Source organism: Panthera leo, chromosome B3 (assembly GCF_018350215.1).
Source record: "Panthera leo isolate Ple1 chromosome B3, P.leo_Ple1_pat1.1, whole genome shotgun sequence".
Taxonomy (NCBI): Eukaryota; Metazoa; Chordata; class Mammalia; order Carnivora; family Felidae; genus Panthera; species Panthera leo.
This window is the reverse complement of record NC_056684.1, coordinates 115,425,333-115,437,837: the sequence shown is the minus strand read 5'-3', so window position 1 is coordinate 115,437,837 and position 12,505 is coordinate 115,425,333. Positions and strand designations below refer to the sequence as shown.

The window sequence follows — 12,505 nt, the reverse complement described above, 5'->3', positions numbered from 1 at the left end:
TTAAGCCTCTGACTCTTGGTTTCAGCTCAGGTCATGATTTCACAGTTTGTGAGTTCCAGGCTCCAGTCAGGCTCTGTACGACAGCGCAGGGACTGCTTGGGATTCTCTCTTCCTCTCTCTCTCTGCCCCTTCCTGGCTCTTTCTCTCTCTCAAAATAAATAAATAAACTTAAATTTTTTTTGAATTAAAGATGTTTATTTAGTGTTTATTTTTGAGAGAGAGACAGAGCATGAGCGGGAGGGGCAGAGAGAGAGAGGGAGACACAGAATCCAAAGCAGGCTCCAGGCTCTGAGTTGTCAGCACAGAGCCGGATGCAGGACTCAAAGCCACGAACCATGAGATCATGACCAGAGCCAAAGTTGGACACTTAACTGACTGGCTACCCGGGTGCCCCAAATTTTTAAAAAATGTTTAAAAGAGTAGGAATTAAAGTGCAGGAAAGGAAAAGCACTGTCATTCAAGTGGTCAGTTATCTAGATTACCCAGAGCTTTGCAAAAGAGGAGCTTCATGGGTGGAGTGGCGTAGCTGTTTATCTATTTGTGTAGCTAACAATATGTTTATTTGAGACGAATATCTTTGAAATGGGTGCCTCGGCAATCAAAAGCTTAATGTCCTGCATTTACACTACAATGTGTCCCATTGTCAGGCTGTAAATGGTTCAGAAAGCTGAAAATATGACCCACAGTAGTTTCAAAGGCCACAAATGTGTGGCCGAGGTCCGCTGATCTGATTGAAACAGGAGTACTGTAACTTCAAAAAGTGTCAACAGTGGCAAGGCACCACTGGTAGCCCCAAGAAGGGATCAAAGTCCTGATGTAGTCAGTCTGCCAGGAGCAGGCAGAGATAGCACGCATGCAACTTGGGCTCTCTTACCTTGAAACAAACATAAGCTTTTGACAAGAATCACAAGCCTAGCAGACAATGGTAGCCTCTGCATCAGAAACATAGAGTCTTTTATTTTCTGCCAGGTATAGTAGAAATTGATGTGTTCTATGCTTGTAATTCCTGCCCAGGATATGATGGTAGATGTTCTGCCATATGTGGTAAGATAGGTAATACAAAGTTTAATCACCAGTTTGATTCCTGCTGGTCTCATCAGAGAATAGGTCTTTACCAGGAACAACTACATGAGTGACCCAGATGGTTCAGTGTCTACAATTTGTTTCCAGAGTTCATGGCCCCAAAGGGGTGGCATTAATGTGCCAGTCTGTTGTATTCTAAGTAGCAGACTAAAACACACAGGCCCTCGGCAATAGGGAAGAATCAATAGAAGTGTTGGCCAGGGGTGAAGCTGAAGACAAAGCACAAGCTAACACCCCACAACCACGCCCCGGGTGAGATATGTGTCACATTCTTCAGGCACTCCTGGATGCCCAACAAAAAAGGAGAGGGAAAAGCAAATGGTTAACTGACAGAGATCACAGTCATTCAGGGCCTGAGTCTCCATCAGTTTGCAACTGTCTTAATGATTTACAAGAAAAAAGCAATCTCCAGAACCCTATAGATTCAATTTCCTGGAGCTCTAACATCACCGTCCCCCCATAGGATAGAAAATCTTATATAAACAGTCTCTCTTCACAACCCCAGTGCAGCTCCTTCTGCCCACAGGTCCTGTCTCCATGCTATAATAAAAACACCCTTTTTGCCCCAAAAACGTCTCAAGAATTGTTTCTTGGCCGTTTGCTCCTGAACCCTACTTCAGATCACATCAGGGATTGCAGGGGTGCAAGAACACCTGGTTTCAGGGGGTCCCAAACAGACCAGGTTCAGCCACTAACCACTGACAAAATCCAAATGCAGAGAGATGGGGGCACCTGGGTGGCTCAGATAGTTAAGCCTCAGACTCTTGATTTCGACTCAGGCCATGATTTCATGGTTCATGAGATTGAGTCCCAAGTTGGGCTCTATACTGACAGCATGGACCCTGCTTGGGATTCTTTCTCTCCCTGTTGCTCTCTGCCCCTCTTCTCCCATGAGCACACACTCTCTCACGCTCTCTTTGAAAATAAATAAACTTATTTAAAAAATGCAAAGAGATGAGTGGAGATGAAATAAGAAAGGAATTTATTTCAGTGAGCCCAACACTGGAAGAGAAAGACGGCAGACTAACATCTCAAAGACTTTCTCCAAAGTGCCAAAAATACTTCTAGGTTTATACCAGGAAAATGTGGGACAAAGGTAAGTAGGTGCTTGCAGGTGGGCAGTAAAGGTCAGGTCTTCATTGTCATGGGTGGGGTCTTGCTGGTTCAGTGCAGCCCTTACTGCTTGAAGGGGTAGTATCAGTTCTCTTCAGGGGATGCTTGGCTCACAGGGTCTTTTGCCTGAGTTAAGAGATAAGCCAGAAAGAAGAACTTGATCAATTAAAAAGTTTGAGGTCAAAATGGAGGTAGTTGAAATCCTCTTTCAAAAGTATAACAGAGGATAGAGGCGCCTGCACTAAACCCTGACCCATTCTACTTAAGGCTCAATTAAATTAGCTTCTAATGTTTTTGGTCCACTCAATTTCTACCTCTTTATTGTGGACATGATTTGTTACTGCTTTGAGGAGGCTTTGACTCAGCAGCTACAGCCACGTTGCATTTTGGCTAAGGCTGCAGGGATTTCTGCCTCTATTGTCATAATGACAACCCTTTCCCATCCCACTTTGGAGGAGAAGGAACAACAATCAAAGGAGCATTTGATTGACTTGTTTTAATCCTAACTCACTGCTCAGCCTCTAAGCATCTATTGAAGGTAGGGCAGAGAGGAAACCTTAGTCCCTTCCTGTCCACCACTTGATCAAGAGCATTCGCTAGTGGATCCTGGGGAGTCCTCTTTAATCCTCTACTCTGGCCTGTGGAGGACTTTGTTCTTTTTGTTCCAGAAAAGCATGTTTCTGTTAGTTTCCCATCTTAGCCACCAAAAACTGTCAAGCAATGTGATAGGTCTAAGATTTTACCCTATCTTCAAGGTAACAAGTTAGCCTGCCACAGTTTTGTGGGGCACTCTGATCAGATCGGGGGCCACTAAATATGGGGTGTCCCAATTGGGTAGGGTCCAGCAGCGTGGGTGGTGAAAGAATTCACCCCAAGGCAGGACAAGAGACAGAAGTTTACTGAATATACCACAAGGGAGCAGCAGGCAGGATAGCAAAGGAGAGACGGTCTGTGAGAAGTGATGGTGAAGGACCTCAATTATAGGGCAGAATGAGGAGGCATGGGAACATATGGAATTTTCCTTTTGGTAACCTTAGGAACTGTGCCTGGTTGGTCAGTTAGAGTCTATGGCTACTTCGAGGTGGACCACTTAGTGAGCCTGTTTGCATTCTGCTTGGTGGTCACCATGGGCCCTTTTACCTTACTCAGGTTTCTATTGCTCAAGCTTGTTGCCTAAAAGCGGCCTCTACAAACATCATGGATGGTAGCAGAAGATAATGAGATGCCCGGTTCAGAGACAAAGGACTTTCTTTCTCATGGCACAGCAAGGAGCAGGAATTTCACGCTCTTGTCAGTTTAACTTATTCCAAAGTCTCATGGGGGCAATGCAGAGGGCTCCTGAGGATACTGCACATATAATGATTTTACATTAGAGCTAAGGAACTCTGAGCTTTAGGAAACCATGTCTTTTGTGATAGGCTGCTTGCAAATCTGCCCAATTTCTGCTCTGGAGGAAGACATTATCTTTATTATAATAGGCAGTAAGCAAACCTGCCTTCTGCGCTGAAGGGTGACATTTTTTAAAAAGTTTTATTTTAGACAGACAGATTGAGGGAGAGTGGCAGAGGGAAAGAGAGATTCTTCAGCAGGCTCCACGCTCAGCATGGAGGACGACATAGGGCTCGATCCCACGACCCTGGGATTATGACCGAAGCCGAAATCAAGAGTCGGATGATCAAACGACTGAGTCACCCAGATGCTCCTGAAGAATGACCTTTTACCTTCCAAACTGGTCCACTACACAAAGATCTTTGAAAAGATAATCTGGGGGGCGCCTGGGTGGCTTGGTTGGTTAAGCGTCTGACTTTGGCTCAGGTCACGATCTCGCGATCCATGAGTTCGAGCCCCGCATCGGGCTCTGTGCTGACAGCTCAGAGCCTGGAGCCTGTTTCAGATTCTGTGTCTCCCTCTCTCTCTGCACCTCCCCTGTTCATGCTCTGTCTCTCTCGGTCTCAAAAATAAATAAACGTTAAAAAAAATTAAAAAAAAAAGATAATCTGGAATAATATCTGTCATCTGCATGTAAGATGTATACAAATATGAGATCCATGGAGAATTGTCTCCCAATAGATAAGGATATAGTAATTTCAATAGAGACAAATGTATTATCTAATTCAGTCTTCTGAGAGGGACTAGAAGCAAGTATACCCCAGTAATAATGAGCAGACTTAGTCCCCAGATCTTGTTTTATAAATACCATTGTCTGCTCAAAGGAAACAGAGATCCTTTGAGAAAATGATAATTTCAGGACTGGAGCAGATGAAATACAAGATGAGCCTAAAACATTGTGTGCCAAAAAGTAATGAAATGCTCAAAGAATGATGGAGAGATGTTGAAAGGACACAGATGCCAGTTTAAAGGTGCTCCCATGGGTCAAATCTAAGACAATTTAGTTTTAAAATAAATAAGAGTAATGGATTATAAGCCATTCAATTATACAGAAATTCATGAGTCCATACTGATGATAATAAATAAATGAAATAAGGGAAAGGGGAAAGTTGTTTCTTATAGTAGAATGCCAAATAATAGATGTAGGTGGAATTATGGATAAAAAAGTCATCATTTGACAATCTTCCCAGTTAACAACTGCTTCACTGGAGGGTAATCATTGAATGCTAAAATAACTGGGTGAAAATTTGATGAAAAAAAGAATAATTACTTAAAGTAATTCTCCATAAACTTCCTATTCATTGTAAAAGGAAATATAGTCACTTTTCAGTGGAGCCATCTAGTGGACAACACTGTAACTAAGTGTTCAAAGTTAACCAGTAATGGGACCAACATCTTGTGCCTACTGATAACGTGGACTGAGATGGACATAACATTACTTTTGTGGTACTGCTTCTAAAAATAAAGCAGTACCTAAACAACCATCGACGGGCTCTCTACAAAATGATTGTTCTGTATTCTCGTCATGACAGACAATGAAAGACTAAGGAACTATTCCAGGTTAAAGGAGATTAAAGAGACATGGCAACTGAATGGAGTGTGTGATCCTTGGACTTTGGGCAGGGGGAAAAAAAAAGATGTAAAGGGCATTTAGGGAACAGTTGATGAACATCTACAAAATAGATAATAGTATTGTATCAATATTAAAAATCTTGATTTTGATAACTATATTGTAACTTATATACTAGAACGCCTTTTCATGTATATATGTCCCTATCCATCTGTCTTTTTCCTTGCTTTCCTTTCTTTTCTCCCACTATCTTCTTTCTTTCTATTAATCTATGTCTAGGATACATATGTATGTACATGAATATGTACATGTATGTGTACATATGTATATTTGTGTATATATATTCACATACTAAGAAAGCACATGCACAAGAGTGAGCAAGAGAGAGAATAAAGTGAAGAGAGGTCAATTATAAGAAACTGGAGAAATGGGTAAAAGGTATCTGGAAGTTCTATGTCATCTTCTTGTAACTTCTCTGTAAGACCGAGTATTTCCTATATGAAAAAAGAAAAACATTCCAAAAGAAAAATGGACAAAGGGCAAGATTTTTCAGAGAAACAAAAAAGGATAAAAAATAAAGAGCCATAAAAATGTTTAAAATAATCTCAACAGCATTCATAAGTGAAAATTTCAAATTAAAATATTATTTTCCACTTAGCATTTTGGCAAGGATGTGAGATGTGATGATAATTCCAGTATGGAACACAGCATCCTCATATAATGTTCATAGAGGGATAACTGCACAAGATCTTTGAAGTAAAATTTGGTAATATTTTCCACAAATTAGTATATACCTACCCTCTGACCCAGAAGATCCCTTTCTAGAATTTTATTCTCCTGACACTCACACTGATTCTAAATTTTCACTTTGAATTGCTTGTTGTAGGAATAAAATTTAAAATAACCAAAATACCTATAAGTAGAAATTAAGATCTTATGAAACATCTGCAATATGAACTATACTATACTATGGATAGTATGTGAATCAGACAGCCTAATTACACTGTTAAACAAATCAACCCCACAACCACCTGCTTAATGAACATAACAGTTTATCTGATGGGTCAGGGTTTGACCCTCTTAGAGTCAACTTTATAGGCCAATTCATTGTATGCCAAGGCTCCCTAGCTGTTCTCTAACCCTCTCTGTGCCTCCTCCCAGAGGCAGGTGGAAGTCCCCATTGATGCAGCAACAGCATTAGCCATACCTCTTCAGGAAAACCTGCAGGCTACTAAAGTGTATATTGCACACTAGCCTCATATATAAGCTGTATTTTCTGACACAGTTTCATGAGAAGCACTAATATTGGGGGGTTGGGGTACTTCCCAAATTAATAAAATTGGTACCAATTTGTGATATACCTAGTGATCATTTTGTTTTTTCCACTAGAAAGAATCCAGAGAGAAAGAGGTGTGCTAATATTATTTGGTTCACCTAATTAATTAATTAATTAATTAATTTTTAATGTTTTATTTATTCTTGAGAGAGAGAGAGAGACAGAGCATGAGCGAGGGAGGGGCAGAGAGAGAGTGGGACACAGAATCGGAAGCAGGCTCCAGGCTCTGAGCTGTCAGCACAGAGCCCGACGCGGGGCTGGAACCCACAAGTGGTGAGATCATGACCTGAGCTGAAGTCGGATGCTCAACCGACTGAGCCACCCAGGCGCCCCAGTTCACCTATTTATAATGTGACACTTTTTTTTAAAAAGTGTGTTTGGGTGTGTAAGAGTGTGTGTGTGTGTGTGTGTGTGTGTGTGTGTGTGTGTGTTGCTACTTCTTCATTTGTATCACAGCAGCAGGTCTACCCTTCTCTAGTACTCTTTAATGCTGACGCTGGGACTCTCTACAAACTACATTTCCCATATTCCCTTGACAGCTACCTTCTGGCTAGGTTTTGCCAACTTGGAAACATTGGCAAGAGTTTGCAATCTGGGAAAAGAGACTTCTTTCCTGTTTGTAATCTCTGTCAGCATTTCTCTAGCAGCAAAACACAGCTCTGGCTCCAACCTCCACCTTGTTTTGGTGATTTCATTACCAGCAATGCTGTCCCACCTGAGAAGTACCACCATTAGCTACCTGTGAGCCCTGGGTAGCACACCTTTAGAGATGCTACGGGTTTGGTTTCAGACCACTGCAATAAAGTGAATATTGGAAAAAATTAATTATTGCAAAAAAATTTTTTTTGTTTCCCAGTGCACATAAGTTATATTTACATTACAATGTAGTCTTAATGTGCAATAGCATTATGTCTAAAAGAAAACAATGTACATACCTTAACTTAAAAATACTTTATTACCAAGAAAAAAAAAGCACTTTATTGCTAAAAAGTACTAACGATCATCTGAGGTTTCAGTGAGCTGTAATCTTTTTTGCTGGCAGAGGGTCTTGCCTTGATGTTGATGGCTGCTGACTGATCAGGGAGGTGGCTGCTAGAGGTTGGGGTGGCTGTGGCAATTTCTTAAAACAAGACAACAATGAATTTATCTTATAGTTTTCATGTTTTATTATGCACATTTCAATTTCACTATTAATATTGAGCCTAAATATATGCTGGCTTTATGTCAAGATTTTTGAAATGTAAAAAGTAAACAGATAGCTCTTAGGCTACATACAGAATGTATTAAATAATTAGAGAATCTATGGGGTGGTAAATTCTGTCTATACAACATTTAAACATTTAGTGGCACAAATATAAATAAACAATAGGGACAGGAAGACATGTAAAACTGTGGGTTGCAATTGGAAGAAAAACCTGCTCAAGACTAAAGGGAGAGGTTCTTGGTTGCTGATGAGAATCTCTCCTTGATTTCAGACTTTAGACAAACTAAGGAGTCAGTGTACAAAAACCAGTGACTTGTACAAAATCCCCATTAGTCAGGAGAAATAGGAGCAATATGATAGATGAAAGAACTGGCTCGCACCAGTCTGCAGTAAGCAAGGATGGCTGGGCTGGAAGTTGGAAAGCTAGTTGGAGGTTGCAGCTCGAGATCGGGGTCTACACTAGAGTAGAACAGCAGGCTGGAAACAGTCTATAGAGGCAGATTGGTTGGTTAGTGCATTTTTCAATAGTTCTTATTTTCCAAACAAGGTCTTAGGATGCTTTCCTCAAACAGGGAAGACAACAATGAAGTTTGCTGCATCAATGAGCTCTTCCTTTAACAAACAATTTCCTGTAGTCATTTGATACAATAGGATCACTGTAGAGACCACAGAACTTTCTTCTAAAGTGGAGTCATCCTCTCAAATCCTGCTGATCAACTAAGTTTATGTAATAAGATTCTAAATACTTTGCTGTAATTTCAACAATCTTCACAGCATCTTCACCAGGAGTAGATGCCATCTCCAGAAACCACTTTCTTTGCTCAGTCATAAGAAGCAATTCCTCATCGGTTAAAGTCTTATGCTGAGATCGCAGTAATTCAGTCCTATCTTCAGGCTCCACTTCTTTTTTTTTTTTTTTTTTTTTAATTTTTTTTTTTTTCAACGTTTATTTATTTTTGGGACAGAGAGAGACAGAGCATGAACGGGGGAGGGGCAGAGAGAGAGGGAGACACAGAATCTGAAACAGGCTCCAGGCTCTGAGCCATCAGCCCAGAGCCTGACGCGGGGCTCGAACTCACGGACCGTGAGATCGTGACCTGGCTGAAGTCGGACGCTTAACCGACTGCGCCACCCAGGCGCCCCTTCAGGCTCCACTTCTAATTCTAGTTCTCTTGCTATTTCTACCACATCTGCAGTTACTTCTTCCACTGAAGTCTCGAACCCCTCCATGAAGGTTGGAATTAACTTCCAACATCTGGTTAATGATATTTTGACCTCTTCCCATGAATTGCAAATGTTCTCACTGCCATCTAGAATGGTGAATCTTTTCTGAAAGTTCTTAAATTTATTTTGCCCAGATCCATCAGAGGAATTACTATCTGGGCAACTATAGCCTTATGAAATCTATTTCTTAAATAATAAGACTTGAAAGTTGAAATTACTTCTTGACCCATGTGCTGTACCTTGTGTTAGCAGGCATGAAACCAACATTAATCTCACTGTACATCTTCATCAGAGCACTTGGGTATATTATCAATGAGCTGTATTATTCTGATAGGAATCTTTTTTTTTTTTTTTGAGCAGTTGCTCCCAACAGTAGGCTTAAAATATTCAGTAAACCATGTTGTAAACAGATGTGCCATCATCCAGGCTTTATTTATAAATCACAGGCAGAGTAGATTTAGCCTAATTCTTAAGGGCCCTAGGAGTTTTGAAAAGGTCAGTGAGCACTGGCTTCAACTGAAAGTCACCAGCTGCATTAGCCTCTAACAAGAAAGTCAGGCTGGCCTTTGAAGCTTTGTAGCCAGGCACTGACTTCTCTCTAGCTATAAAAGTCCCACATGACATCTTCTTCCAATAGATGTTTCATCCACATTGAAAATCTATTGTTTAGTGTAGCCACCTTCATTAATTATCTTAGGTCTTCTGGAAAACTTGCAACTTCTACAACAGAACTTGCTGCTTCACCTTGTGCTTTTATTATGGAGATGGCTTCTTTCCTTAAACCTCATGAACCCACTTCTGCTAGCTTCAAGCTTTTCTGAAACTTCTTCACCTCTCTCAGCCTTCATAGAATTGGAGAGTTAGGGCCTTGCTCTGGATTAGGCTTTGGCTTAAGATAATGTTGTGGCTGGTTTGATCTTCTATCCAGACCACTAACCTTTCTCCATATTAGCAATAAGGCTTTATCACTCTCTTACATTCACACCACTTTTTCATTTCCTTCAAGAACTTTTCCTTTGAATTCACAACTTGGATAATTGGCACAACAGATCTAGCTTTTGGCCTGTCTCAGCTTTCCACATACCTTCCTTGCTAAGCTTAATTTCCTAGCTTTTGATTTAAAGTGAGAGACACATGGGGTGCCTGGGTGGCTCAGTCAGTTAAGCATCCAACTCTTGGTCATGATCTCATGATTTCGTGGGTTCAAGCCCCTCCTCCGTCTCTGCACTGACAGTGCAGAACCTGCTTGGGATTCTTGCTCTCTCTCAAAATAAACTTTAAGAGAACTATACTTACATTAAGGTATAAAGGCAATTTACATGCCTAATCTGTCACTCCCACTTATTACCAGCATTTCGTAAATTTATTTGGTGACCTGTTTTCTTTTAGTGCCCTATGTGTTCCTTTTGAAGTTGTGTGCTCATGTGAGAAGGGCAATCTTCCAGGTACAGGGTAGTGATCTCCTCTTCCATAGTCTAGAAGAAGCTTTGAAGCTTTGTTTTTTTTCTTCCAAATTAACTAATTAGTTTTTAAGTAAAGCATGACTGACATACAATATCCTTTTAGTTTCAGGTGTACATCATAGTACATCTTTATTTATTTACATTATGAAATGATTCCCATGATAAATCTAGTTACCATCTGTCACTATACAAAGTTACTAGAATATTGGCTATCTTCCCTGTACTGTACATTATATCCCCAAGACTTATTTTATAACTGGAATTTTGTACCTCTTTATCCCCTTCACCTATTTTGCTCACCCTCCAATCCCTCCCCACTTGAGTAATCATAGTTTTTTTTTCCCCCTTTATCTACCAGTCTATTTCTCTTTTGTTTGTTCATTTGTTGCATATTTCTCCACTGGTGATTTTCTTTTCCCATTTCTATTTTCTCTCTTCTCTCTTGATATTTCAATCTCACTTATACTTTTTTCACTTATCATATTCTGCTTTTTATTATGATCATTTTATTCATTCAATCAGTCAACATGTTAAGGAGGCTTGGAAGTGAGGGTGGAATGAATCTGAGTTTGAAGGTGAGAAGTGATATTTAAAGTTTCATCTCATTTAATCCTTTCCACAACATTTTAAAGATCTATTACCATGCCTTTTTTTGGATGGAGAATCATAGTTAGGAAATGTTAGGTTACTTGCTTAAAGCCAGACAACTCTTAAGAAGATGGAACTGAAACTTGAGGCCAGGTCTTCCAACATCATCTCCTGTGTTCTTTCTACTATTCCATATTAACTTCTCAAAGGATTAGCAAATAAGAGGCTTGTCTGCTGAATCTGCTTCTTTCTTGTTTTGTTTCGTAAACACAGTAGGTTCCCGTGTGATTACTTAATGTGAACTCAAATGCCTTAATTGGAACTGTGCTTTTCAACCCTCCAAGGTCCCCACAAATCCTTGTGGTCTAATTCCAGGTTGTTTCCCACACTTAGGTCCTCTTCCTGCCCTTTAAGGCTTTTATGTTCTTGATCTGTGAAGGTTCCTTAGAGCCATGTTTTGGAAGTATACTTCAAAAGTCAGGAAGACTGGGCTGAAGTCACAGTAAGTCCATCCACTAGTCTTACTGTAAGAATTAAACAAACAAGCAAATAAAAACTTGAATTTTCCCTGTTACCAAAAAGAAGAAACCTTTACCGTCTCTCCCTTTTTTTAGATTTTTTTTTTAATTTTTAAAGTTTATTTATTTATTTTGGAGAGACAGAATGAGCGGGGGAGGGGCAGAGAGAAAGGGAGTGAGAGAATCCCAAGCAGGCTCTGCAGGGTCAGCATAGAGCCGGATGCGGGGCTCGAACTCACAAACCGAGAGATCATGACCTGAGCCAAAACCAAGAGTTGGATGCTTAAACGACTGAGCCACCCAGGTGCCTTTAGATTCTTTTTGAGCAAGCTTGTAATTATTAATCTTTCCTTCTCTCTTTTATATGTATATAAAATTTTGTAAAAGCCAAAAAGCCTCTTGTCAGGTACAACTCTCTTTGAAATGTAAATATCGAGGAACATTGTGCCCCCTCTCCCCCATAGCAGTTAGGCTAGGGGCCTTGCTCCAGGTTTAAGCACCTGCCTGTCAAGAGTTTTATTTTTCCTTTGAATGACAATTAACTATCACAGATGATCACTTACAGGGGTGACTTACCAAAGAATGTATACAGCAAACTGTGTTAAGTCCTCTTGCCAGAGACCATGTATGAAATGGATTGTATTTGCCTGGATATATAAAAGGCTGTGAGATTTCATTCGCTGAAATCATATTAGCGGATTGCCTGATACGCCCGTCCTAGTCTGGAATCCTGAATACTGAATAAGAGAACTCCCGCTCCCCCATTTGTCACGATTTTCTGAGGCGTGAGGATTTTACATTTAACTTCTTCACAAAATTGATGTATTCATGTCTCCTACCTCTACGGCCCCCACCCCCCACGGTAAAGTGGAATGGTAACCCGGTCGTCGATCACCGAGCGGTTCGCCGCGGGGACCGGGAGAAAGACCCGCGCGCCGGCCGCCGGAACCACGACTCCCAGCATCCCCTGCGCGCCCAGCGCTCCCGGCTTCCTCTTCCGGTCCGCGGGCCGCTGAA

At 40.8% G+C, this 12,505-nt stretch overlaps 1 long non-coding RNA gene across 3 annotated transcripts; it reads right to left on the bottom strand.

The window, feature by feature from the left end:
* Positions 1-2,048: 2,048 nt before the first annotated feature.
* LOC122222890 lies at positions 2,049-12,461 on the bottom strand. 3 transcript variants are annotated; one of them, XR_006203934.1, is made up of 3 exons: positions 12,384-12,461; positions 12,065-12,135; positions 2,049-2,322 (listed from the first exon to the last, which is right to left on the bottom strand). It is a non-coding gene; the product is annotated as an uncharacterized LOC122222890 (long non-coding RNA). The 3 variants fall into 3 exon arrangements; XR_006203933.1 differs by lacking the exon at positions 12,384-12,461 and adding an exon at positions 12,328-12,377; XR_006203932.1 differs by lacking the exon at positions 12,384-12,461 and having other exon boundaries at positions 12,065-12,321.
* Positions 12,462-12,505: the final 44 nt, after the last annotated feature.